Consider the following 10,296-nt stretch of genomic DNA (forward strand, 5'->3'; position numbering starts at 1 on the left):
TACCAAAGCTATGCCCCTTCCACAAGTTTTTAAAGAATTTTTCTGCACCACTCAACTCTTATGATGTCCCCTAAAATCAGACCTAGGATTTTTCCCAAAAAAGTTCACAAGCCAAGCCTAAATCACCACTATTTCACCTAGGAAATGGAGTCTTGTCCAAACCGCATGCCCTTGTTCTTTCAAAACATTTATGCACCTATTTTAGTCACCTTCACATGCCACCACCTCTGCCAAATTCACCCTTATAAGTGCTTCAAAATATGTGATTTATGTTTGGCCAATCCCCCTTCCATGAGCTTCAAACCGATTGGCAAATGGGATGGTGATGAAAATCACTTTGATCGAAACTTGTGCAGCCAAACCCATTCATTTTCATTTTCTACTCAAACCCAATCCATTGGCAACCAACCCCACCTCTTTACCCACTTGAGAAATCCACTAAATGGTGGTAATTATTCACTCAAATCAGACCAAGAGAAAGGGACAAGAAGGGAATCAAAATTTGGACAGCTTTGTAGAACTTAAACTGTTGACCATGGCTTGCTTCTCTGGGAATTTTTCTTTTTAATTTTTGAATGAATGCAGCCCCCTACACCTATGAAAACCTTCTAGCACTTGACCAAGGTTCAATCATGAAGATTTAGGCCACTGTTCAATTGACCAAGCCATGACAAATTTGAAAAATGTACTCAACACTCCACCTCCCACCTTCACCACTCACAACACTTCCCTTCATCGAAGACCAACACCTCTCCTAGCTCCAAGACTAAATCATTTGCAATATGAAGATGCATATGGTCAACTTATCAACAAGGATAAAACTGCTAAGGTTTTTAGCAGAAATGTGAGGGGGGAGAAACAGAAAGAAATCATGGAGCTAGTCATGTCCAACAATATGAAAAGTATCTGGGTTTGCCTCCAATGGTAGGAAAGTCAAAAAATCATGCTTTTGCTAGCATTAAGCATAAAGTTTGGTTAAAGTTACAAAGCTGGAAAGGGAACATGTTTTCTCAAGGAGGTAGGGAAGTACTTATTAAAGCTGTTGCTTTGACTATCCCTTCTTATGCAATGAGTTGTTTTAAGCTACCTCTTAATCTTTGCAATGAACTTGAGGGTATGATGGCTTGGTTTCGATGGGTTCAAAAGAAGGAGGAGAGGAAAGTACATTGGGTGAGTTGGCCCAAAATGTGAGTCAAAGTTTTTTGGTGGTTTGGGATTCAAGAAGTTGAGTACTTTTAACATGGCCCTTTTAACAAAGCAAGGGTGGAGGCTATTACAAGAGAAGGAAATTATGTTTTTTAAAGTCTATAGTGCTAAGTACTTTCCTGATGGAAATTTTTGAGGGCTAAACTTGGTGCTAATCCCTCATTTGCATGGAGGGGTATTTGGGAAGCAACAAAGTTACTTATTCAAGGAGGAAGATGGGTGGTTGGTGATGGTAACTCAATTCATATTCTTAAAGATGCTTGGATTCCTGGTGTTAGAAATCTGCAAGTGGAGCTGGATAGGGGTAATTTGCTGAATAATGTCGACTTGGAAGCTTTGGACAATCATGTTGCCCATCTTATTGACAGCAATACCAAGTGGTGGGATTTAACTTAAGTTAGATCTCTCTTCAATCCAAAATTGGTAGAAGATATTTTAAAGCTGCATCCTAGTCCTTCGTAGTGTTCTGATAAATGGATTTGGGAGCATGAAAGGAGTGGAAATTTTGGTGTTAAAAGTGCATACCGATTCTTTAAAGCTTGTGAGACAAAAATTATGGGAGAAACCTCTAACGCACCAGCTGAGAAATCTTTATGGTCTACTATATGGAAGTTGAATGTTCCTCAAAATGTTAAAATTTTTGCTTAGAGAGCTTGTAAGGAAGGCTTACCAACAAATGCAAATCTAATTAGGAGAAACATTAGAGTGGAGGGAAAATGCTATTTTTGTGCAGCTCAGCTCAAGGACCTACCACATGCTTTACTTAATTGTCCATCAATCCATGAATTATGGGTTTATAAATATCCTTATTTCCAGAAGATTGATCTCAACAGGCCTTTTATGCTTGTGGCAAAGGACATAAAGACCAAAGGTAGTTCAGGGGACTTAGAGGAACAAGATTATACATGATATGATCAATTTACATCCTCAACATGTGCAGAGTTTTGTGTTTTCCTAGAAGCGGAAAGTTGCTAAAGAGCAGAGGCAGAGTACTTCACAGTTTCTACAACACAAATGGACACCTCCACCTACTGGCTCCTTCAAGCTTAATACTAATGGGGCTATATTTCTTAACCACCAAAGAGCAGGTCTTGGGGCTATATTAAGAGACTCAAAGGGTAATGTTCTTATGGTTGTCAGCAGAGTGGAGGCACAAGTCTCAAAACTAGCAAGCATTGAGATTTTGGCAATTTCTCGTGCTTTGCAGTTGTGTTTGAACATGGGCATTGAGAAGTTAATAACTGAAAGTGACTGCCTACAGATGGTGGAGGAAGTCAATAGTGACATTGATTGTTTAGCAGCTGATAGAATTTTGGTGATGGAGGTTTGAAGATTGATGAAGTTGTTCAAGGAATGCAGATTGCAATTTACTTCCAGATTAACAAATGTGGCGGCACACAAGATGGCAAGACATGCTTGGAGTGTAAATGATATGCAAGTATGGTGGCATAGTGTTCCATCTTTTATTGATAATGTAGTCTGGTTTGACAAACAATATTTGTAATTCTCTTTGATGGAATGAAGTATTTTCCTATAAATAAATAAATAAATAAAAAAAGACCAAAGCCCCTCCTTGCTTCTCACCCTCCATTGAGTCCTACAAATATCCACTTCACTCCTCACTTCCTCATAACTCCCTCAAGCATTCTCTTGGTGTTCTTGAGAGCTATACACTCTTAGTGTGAGAAAGGTGAGAAACCGAGTGGGTTGAGAGTTTGTTCTTAAAGTGAGTGGGTTTAGAATGTCATGTTAGGCTTTGAATCATGGCATGAGAATGAAGTTTTGATTGAGTTACATGAGATTTAACTTGAAGAGATGCATTTCGGTTCAAATTTGGAGTTTTGATTGAATAAATTGTTTTGGGATGAAATTTTAGCCATGATATGTCTTGATATGATCTTATATGTTTTACTAATGTCTTGGGAGATTTATTGAAGAAACTTGAGGAAAATAGCATGTCATGATAGGTTTATAAATCCATATCTTGTGTTGATCATCTAAGTATTTGGTTTGCACTTGTAAGAGAATGATATTGGCATATCATGCTTTATTTTCCGAAGGATGGCCTTATAAACCTTTAGAAACCCATTATCATCAAGTTAGGCATTGAAATGCATGATTTTTTAGGTTTTAAAACTTGCACTGAAAAAGTGAAGCTAGAAACATTATGCATACACACGGTGTTATGCTAAAAATACCTGCAAGTGCACATAATCGTAACAAGTAGTAAAATGTCTTAAAGAAAACGGATATCGAACTCACAATGATTAATTATGCTATTGAGTACTAAAATTTACTAAATTAATTACTATTTGAAAAATCAAAATTTGAAGAATGGATTATCTAAATTAAATTAAAGAAAAGAACATTAAAACTAAGATTTTAAAGTGCAAGATTTCAATGGAGGATAATTTTAAACCAATCATCCAACCTCAGGGGAGACTGAATCCATCAATGCAAGAAATAATGTATAAAGAAGAATTGAAGTTTTTAGATGCCAGGTTCATTTATCTAATCTCAGATAGTGCATGGGTAAGTCCAATGCAAGTTGTCCCAAAGAAAGAAGGGATAACCGTGATCAAGAATGACAATAATGAACTCATACCGACGAGGACGGTCATGGGATCGCGAGCATGCATAGACTATTAAAGACTAAATGATGCAACTCGGAAAGACCATTTTCTCTTAACTTTTATTGATCAAATGCTAGAAAGACTTGTCGGCTATGCCTACTACTGTTTTCTAGATAGATATTTCGATTACAATCAAATAGTCATTGCACTCGAGGATCAAGAGAAGACCACTTTCACCTATCCTTATGGCACTTTTGCATATAGGCACATGCCTTTTGGTCATTACAATGTGCTAGCCACTTTTCAAAGATGCATGATGTCCATCTTCTCAGACATGGTGGAAAAATTTTTAGAAGTCTTCATGGATGACTTCTCGAATCTTTGTCACTCTTTTGATAACTGCTTATCTAATTTATATCTGGTTTTACAGAGATGCAAGGAGACAAATCTTATTTTAAATTGAAAAAAATGTCACTTCATGGTCAATGAGAGAATAGTGCTCGGCCACCGCATTTCCTTCAAGGGAATTGAGGTCGACCGAGCAATGATAGAAGTTATTGACAAACTCCCACCACCAACCAATGTGAAGGGCGTGAGGAGCATTTTGGGTCAAGCCAGGTTCTATCGTTGGTTTATAAAGGATTTGTCCCAAATTACTAAACCTCTCTGCACTCTGTTGATTAAAGATACTCAATTTGAATTTGTTGATGAATACTTGCATGCTTTTGAAACATTGAAAAAGAAATTAATTTTAGCACCTGTCATTGTATCACTGGATTGGGATTTACCTTTTGAATTAATGTGTGATGCTAACAATTATGCTATACGGTTTGTTTTGGGGCAGAGAAAAGATAAAAAATTTTATGTTATTTATTATGCAAGTCAGACCTTAACAGGAGCTCAACTTAATTATGCTACTACTGAAAAGAATTGTTAGCAGTTGTGTTTGCCTTTGACAAATTTCATTCTTATTCGATAGATTCAAAGGTGGTCGTCTACACCGATCACTCAGCTCTTAAATACTTGCTGTCAAAGAGGTATGCCAAACCAAGACTGTTAAGATGGATTCTGCTACCACAAGAGTTCTATTTGGAAATAACAGATAAGAAAGGTACCGAGAATGTAGTGGTCGACCACTTATCTCGCCTTGAGCTTAAAGAGGCAGCTGGCAAGGAGAATTTTCCAATTAATGAGACCTTCCCTGACGAGCAATTAATAACTATACAAGTTGTTCCATGGTATGCCAACATGGTAAATTATTTGGTGTCCAAAATTCTATCGGCCGAGATGACATATCAACAAAAGAATAAGTTATTGTCTGACTTGAAATATTATTTTGAGAGGAACCTTTTCTATACCGTCACTGCACGGATCAGATAATCAGGAGATGTGTGCCCATGGAAGAGATGGAGAGCATACTCATACATTGCCACTCATTGGAAGCGGGCGGCTACTTTGGTGGAGCAAAAGCAGCAACGAAAGTTTTACAATGCGGCTTTTATTGGCCGACTATTTTCAAAGACTCTTTTAATTTTATTAATTTATGTGATTATTGTCAAAGGGGTGGCAACATTTCTAGGAAACATGAGATGCCTTTAAACCATATTTTAGTGATTGAATTATTTGATGTTTGGGGTATAGATTTCATGGGTCTTTTTCCATCCTCATATTCTAACAAATTTATTTTGGTTGCTGTATATTATGTCTCCAAATGGGTGGAAGCAATTGCCTTGCCAACCAATGATGAGAGGGTCGTAGTGAATTTCCTACGGAAGAACATTTTTTCCCGATTTGGCATGCCGAGGGCCATAATCAGTGTTGATAAGAAGCATTTTTGCAATTGCCAATTTGAAGCGCTACTGACTAAATATGGCATTACCCATCACGTGGCAACACCGTACCATCCTTAAATGAGCTGCCAAGTCGAGGTGTCTAATCGGGAAGCTGAAGCGCATACTAGAGAAGATCGTGAGTGTCTCCCGAACAGATTGGGCGAGAAGGTTAGATGATGTGCTATAGGCATATCGGACAGCATTCAAAACACTGATCGGGATGTCATCTTATTGGTTCGTTTTTGGAAAAGCCTGTCATCTACCCGTGGAGCTAGAACACAGAGCTTATTGGGCAACAAGAACACTGAACTTTGATTTACAAGTGGTTGGCGAGAAGAGAATACTGCAGATCAACGAGATAGATGAATTCTGCAATGATGCTTGTTAGAATGCTCAGATTTATAAGATAAAACTAAAAGATGGCACGATAAGCATATTCTGAGAATGGACTTCGAAGTCAAGTAGAAAGTTCTATTATTTAACTCAAAACTTTGACTCTTTCTGGGAAAGTTGCTCTCTCAATGGTCAGGACTGTTTGTGGTGACCCATGTCTTTCGCTATCGGGCGGTTGAAGTCCATCACGAGACAAAATGCACATTTAAAGTAAATGGATAGAGATTAAAACCCTATATGGATGGAGACTTTAACTCGGAAAAATGTTCCATCAATCTCACCAGTAATAAATGATGAGAGGACAATGTCTAGCTATAAACTTTAAATAAAGTGCTTTTGGGAGGCAACCCAAGTTTTTTTTATTTTATTTTATTAAGTTTTATTTTTACTTAATATTATTCATTTTCTTTCATCTTGGATGAATGAAGAGGCGAGGAGATCTCCAACGAGTACACAGTTGCACCTTCAAGGAAAATATTCAATTGGCAGAACTGGAAACAATCAGGGGAGCATCTCTTACCTTCTATCATTCTTTGCTTTAGTTTTTCTTCATTTTTCTCATTGAGGACAATGTAATATTTAAGTTTTGGGGGAAAATATATTATTTTATTAAAAAAATGTAATAATGATGATGATGATGATGATAAAAACAATATGGTTTGATGACTAAAAAGCCTATAATAAGAATATGTTTGAAATTGATTATAATTTTTAGGAAAAATTCTCATTGCTTAAGTCTAGTTGTTAATTCCCTACTTGATCTTACTTAATTTGATATTTTCTATGTTCAATGAATGCTTCTTATGATCATTAATTGTTTTGAGTACCTTTCAAATTTTATGTGAATTTTGTGAATTTTTATGGTCTCAACTTACTCTAAAACTTGTTTGATTACACTTGAGGCGGAAATTCTAGACAGAATATTACTGGGGAAATGATTAAGGCATTCTTTGGACTGATTGAGCCTTTCAAACTTACCTGTTTATTATATTTATCTCTAGTTGCCCCTTTGAGCTTTAATGAAGTATATTTTGGTCTTATATTTTTCTTTCTTGTAAATCTCATATTCCCTACCCTATTTGAGATTAAACATTGATTTTCTTACCTTTCAAGAGAACTAAGTTTAGACAAAATCACAGACTCACAAAAGTATGAAAGACAAGAGAGGTAGAAGGTCTACAAGTTAAATATAGCAATATTATCAAAATCATAAGTTTGGGGGTGTGAAGAGTCAACTCGTCTACTATGTGGCCAACAAGAAAAGGCCGACGAGAGTCATCCACAAAGGCAGTCGAAAAAGTATATAATATTTCCAAAAAAAACAAAGAAATGTAAAGAAAATGTCCGACCTGCTGAATAGAGGGGTAAAGAGAGAGATACTTGAAAGTGCAATAAAGAGAGGTATGTTGAGAGATTTACAATGATTGAGAAGAGATGTTTGTGTTAGAAGTGAAAATGCTCTATTTGTTCTGTTAGTGTTCAAACTTAAGTTCTCTTGCATTGTTTGAATCCTACATTTTCTTTGTAACCCTCACCCTAGCCTTACATTATATGCTTAATAAAGACCTATTGATCCCTGGTGATAGTTTCTGTCCTACATTAGTGGAGTGTAACAGCCCGCTAGAAAATCACTGGTAAAATTTCTATTGACTTTAAAAATCTTGTGAAAACCCCATAAGTTTTTAGGAATCGACCAATCACATAGGTCTTAGTCTGTCAACATATTCAGTGTTATCACTCACTATGATGCTAGAAATATGAGTTTAATTATTTGAGTTAATTAGAAGTGTCAGAATGTGTTTTGGTCTATACTATTAAACTCAATTGGTTATTTAGGATTTAATGGTGCAATAAGTCATTTTCATAATTTCAGATGACACGTCTGTTCGAAATTGTGAAATTATTTTTAGGAGCACTTCAGGGTTGAATTTTGGTAAACAATTTTCACTATAGGTTAATATGAATATTTAGAATTTTTCAGTACTAAGTTTATTATGCATTTTTTTCGAAGTGAATAGTAACATCGATAAGCGCACCAAGTGTATAGTTTTCAAAATCATAGTATGGAATGTCCAAATTAGATTACAGAAGTTTTAGTTGGACACTTGGAAAGATCTTAGCCATACATAGTAAATAGTATTAGACAATTGGCACAAAGAGGAACCATTAGATAGATTTGTGAAGAAAATCAAGGTGTGAGATCATGCCACCTAAGCAAAGCTTTGTTTCATCTGATCAACCATATTGTGCTAGACCAAAGAGGGCTTCAATCCTAGCGAAACCCTAAATGGTTGGGATCCAATTGAAACCCCAAAAGCTTGATTGAAACCGAAACCCTAAACGGTTTTCCAAACCCTAAAGTTGGCCTCCAAACCATTTTTAATCTAATTTCTAGCATTATGTTTAATCACTTGATTAAATTACTTCCACATGCTATTAATTAATCAAATCCTTGTTATAACATCATTATCCAACCTTTTAAATCTTGAAAATTTGATTGGTCCAAGAAAAATTGGATTTGGGCTTAATAGCACCTCAAACCCTAACCAAACCCCCTTTAAACCCCAAATTGAAGCCCACTTGGTTGAGGCCCACTAAGGTCCATGAATTTGGCCACCTTGGCAAAACTTCTTGAAGAAGTTTCCTCCCCCACATGGCAGACCATCCATTGCCATTGGCTGCACCCAATAGTGCCTTGATGTGAATGAGAGATCCACCCCATCAACCTCCATATCTCACAATTGCTATAGGCAGTTCTTGCTCCTCTCTATTCTCCACTTTATGTCACAAAGTCACATCCAATTAAGGGTCATTCAAGCCTATAACTTCCCCCTCCAGGAGTCTAAAACCGTGCAAGACACATTTCACTCCCTTTTATCACTTCTTCACCCCGTTCTTAGAGAGAAACTCAAAAGAGCTCTCTCAGATAGATTTTTGGGTCTTTTTGCATGGAGATCTTTTACCCTTTGTAAGTATTTTCACACAATGACTCCTTCAAGTTATTCATCTTTGAGTTTAGTTTCCTTGGATATCTTATTAGTCTCATTACATGCTCATTTGGTCGGTCAAAAGTATTTTTTAACCATGAAAAACTCATTTTGGGCATAAAACTAGAAAGTATGTTATGTTTTGGAATGTTTGACCAATCTAATGGACATATCATGGTCCCAAGATTTTATGGAGTGTTGTTAGAATGTGTTTATGAATTCTCATTGAGGTTTTGTTGCATGAATAAATCTTTTGATGATAGATTTCCTTAGATTTAATAACTTGAAAATTGGAAGTGGAAAAACAGTTCTTGTTTTGTAAAAGCTTGAATATTTCGTGGTTTAATCTTACTCCAAAGGTTTTGATATTTTTATGTGATAATCCTAAACCTCTTATATACATGTTATAATATTATTTTGAAGATATTTAGTGTTAGTTTTAAAGATATGATTTTTCTATACAATAGGATTTTGGTTAGGCCTAAGATTTGATTTTTTGGGTTAGATCCATGTTTTATTGAGTTTTATCCATGTGATCTTAAGTTTGATGGTTGGATATTCTTTAGAACACATTGTTAAACCATGTGATATTTTAGTTTGAAGATCACATGTCTTTAAGCCATGGATCAAGAGATTGATCAAAGTTAGTTGAGAGAAACGTTTCTGTTTTGGACTATGTGTAAAACCAAAAACTCCAAGTATTGTTTTGTGATTTTTGGTAACTTTTGTTTGATGATTTAAAGCATGGTTGATCTTAGGATGATGTTATGAATATGTTAGAAGTAAGATTTGATTTTTTTAGAATTCTTGGAGATGTTTTTATTAAGGTTAAAACTTGTGATTTAAGGCTTTACTTTTTGTTAAAAAGTTTGGTGTTGATGATTAGCTTTTTCTTAATGGATATTTAAGTGTGTTTTTAAACGTAGGATAGAAATATATTTGTTACAAAAATTTTGTTTAATCATGGGTTTTGAAGATGGAAAAAATTGCAAATAAAAAAATCAAGGGAAAAATCCTATGAATCTTTCGGCCATTGTGAGTTTTCCATCATTGTGAATGGTTTTAAATTTTTCTGAGTTGATATTTTAGTCTAAGACCAAATTTACATGAGGAAAGTAAATTTTTGCAATTTTTGGAATTAGGATGTGAAATCCTTAAGTTAGGGATAAAATGGTCATTTTTTCACATGTAGATGGTAATTTTACTCTAAATTATCCCTTTTCACATTTCTAATTTTTAGTATTAAATTTATAACTTTTAGAATACCTTCTTACAGTTCCTCATATTTCGCACTTTATTCTTGTA

This window comes from Juglans regia, chromosome 6 (assembly GCF_001411555.2).
Source record: "Juglans regia cultivar Chandler chromosome 6, Walnut 2.0, whole genome shotgun sequence".
Lineage (NCBI taxonomy): Eukaryota > Viridiplantae > Streptophyta > Magnoliopsida > Fagales > Juglandaceae > Juglans > Juglans regia.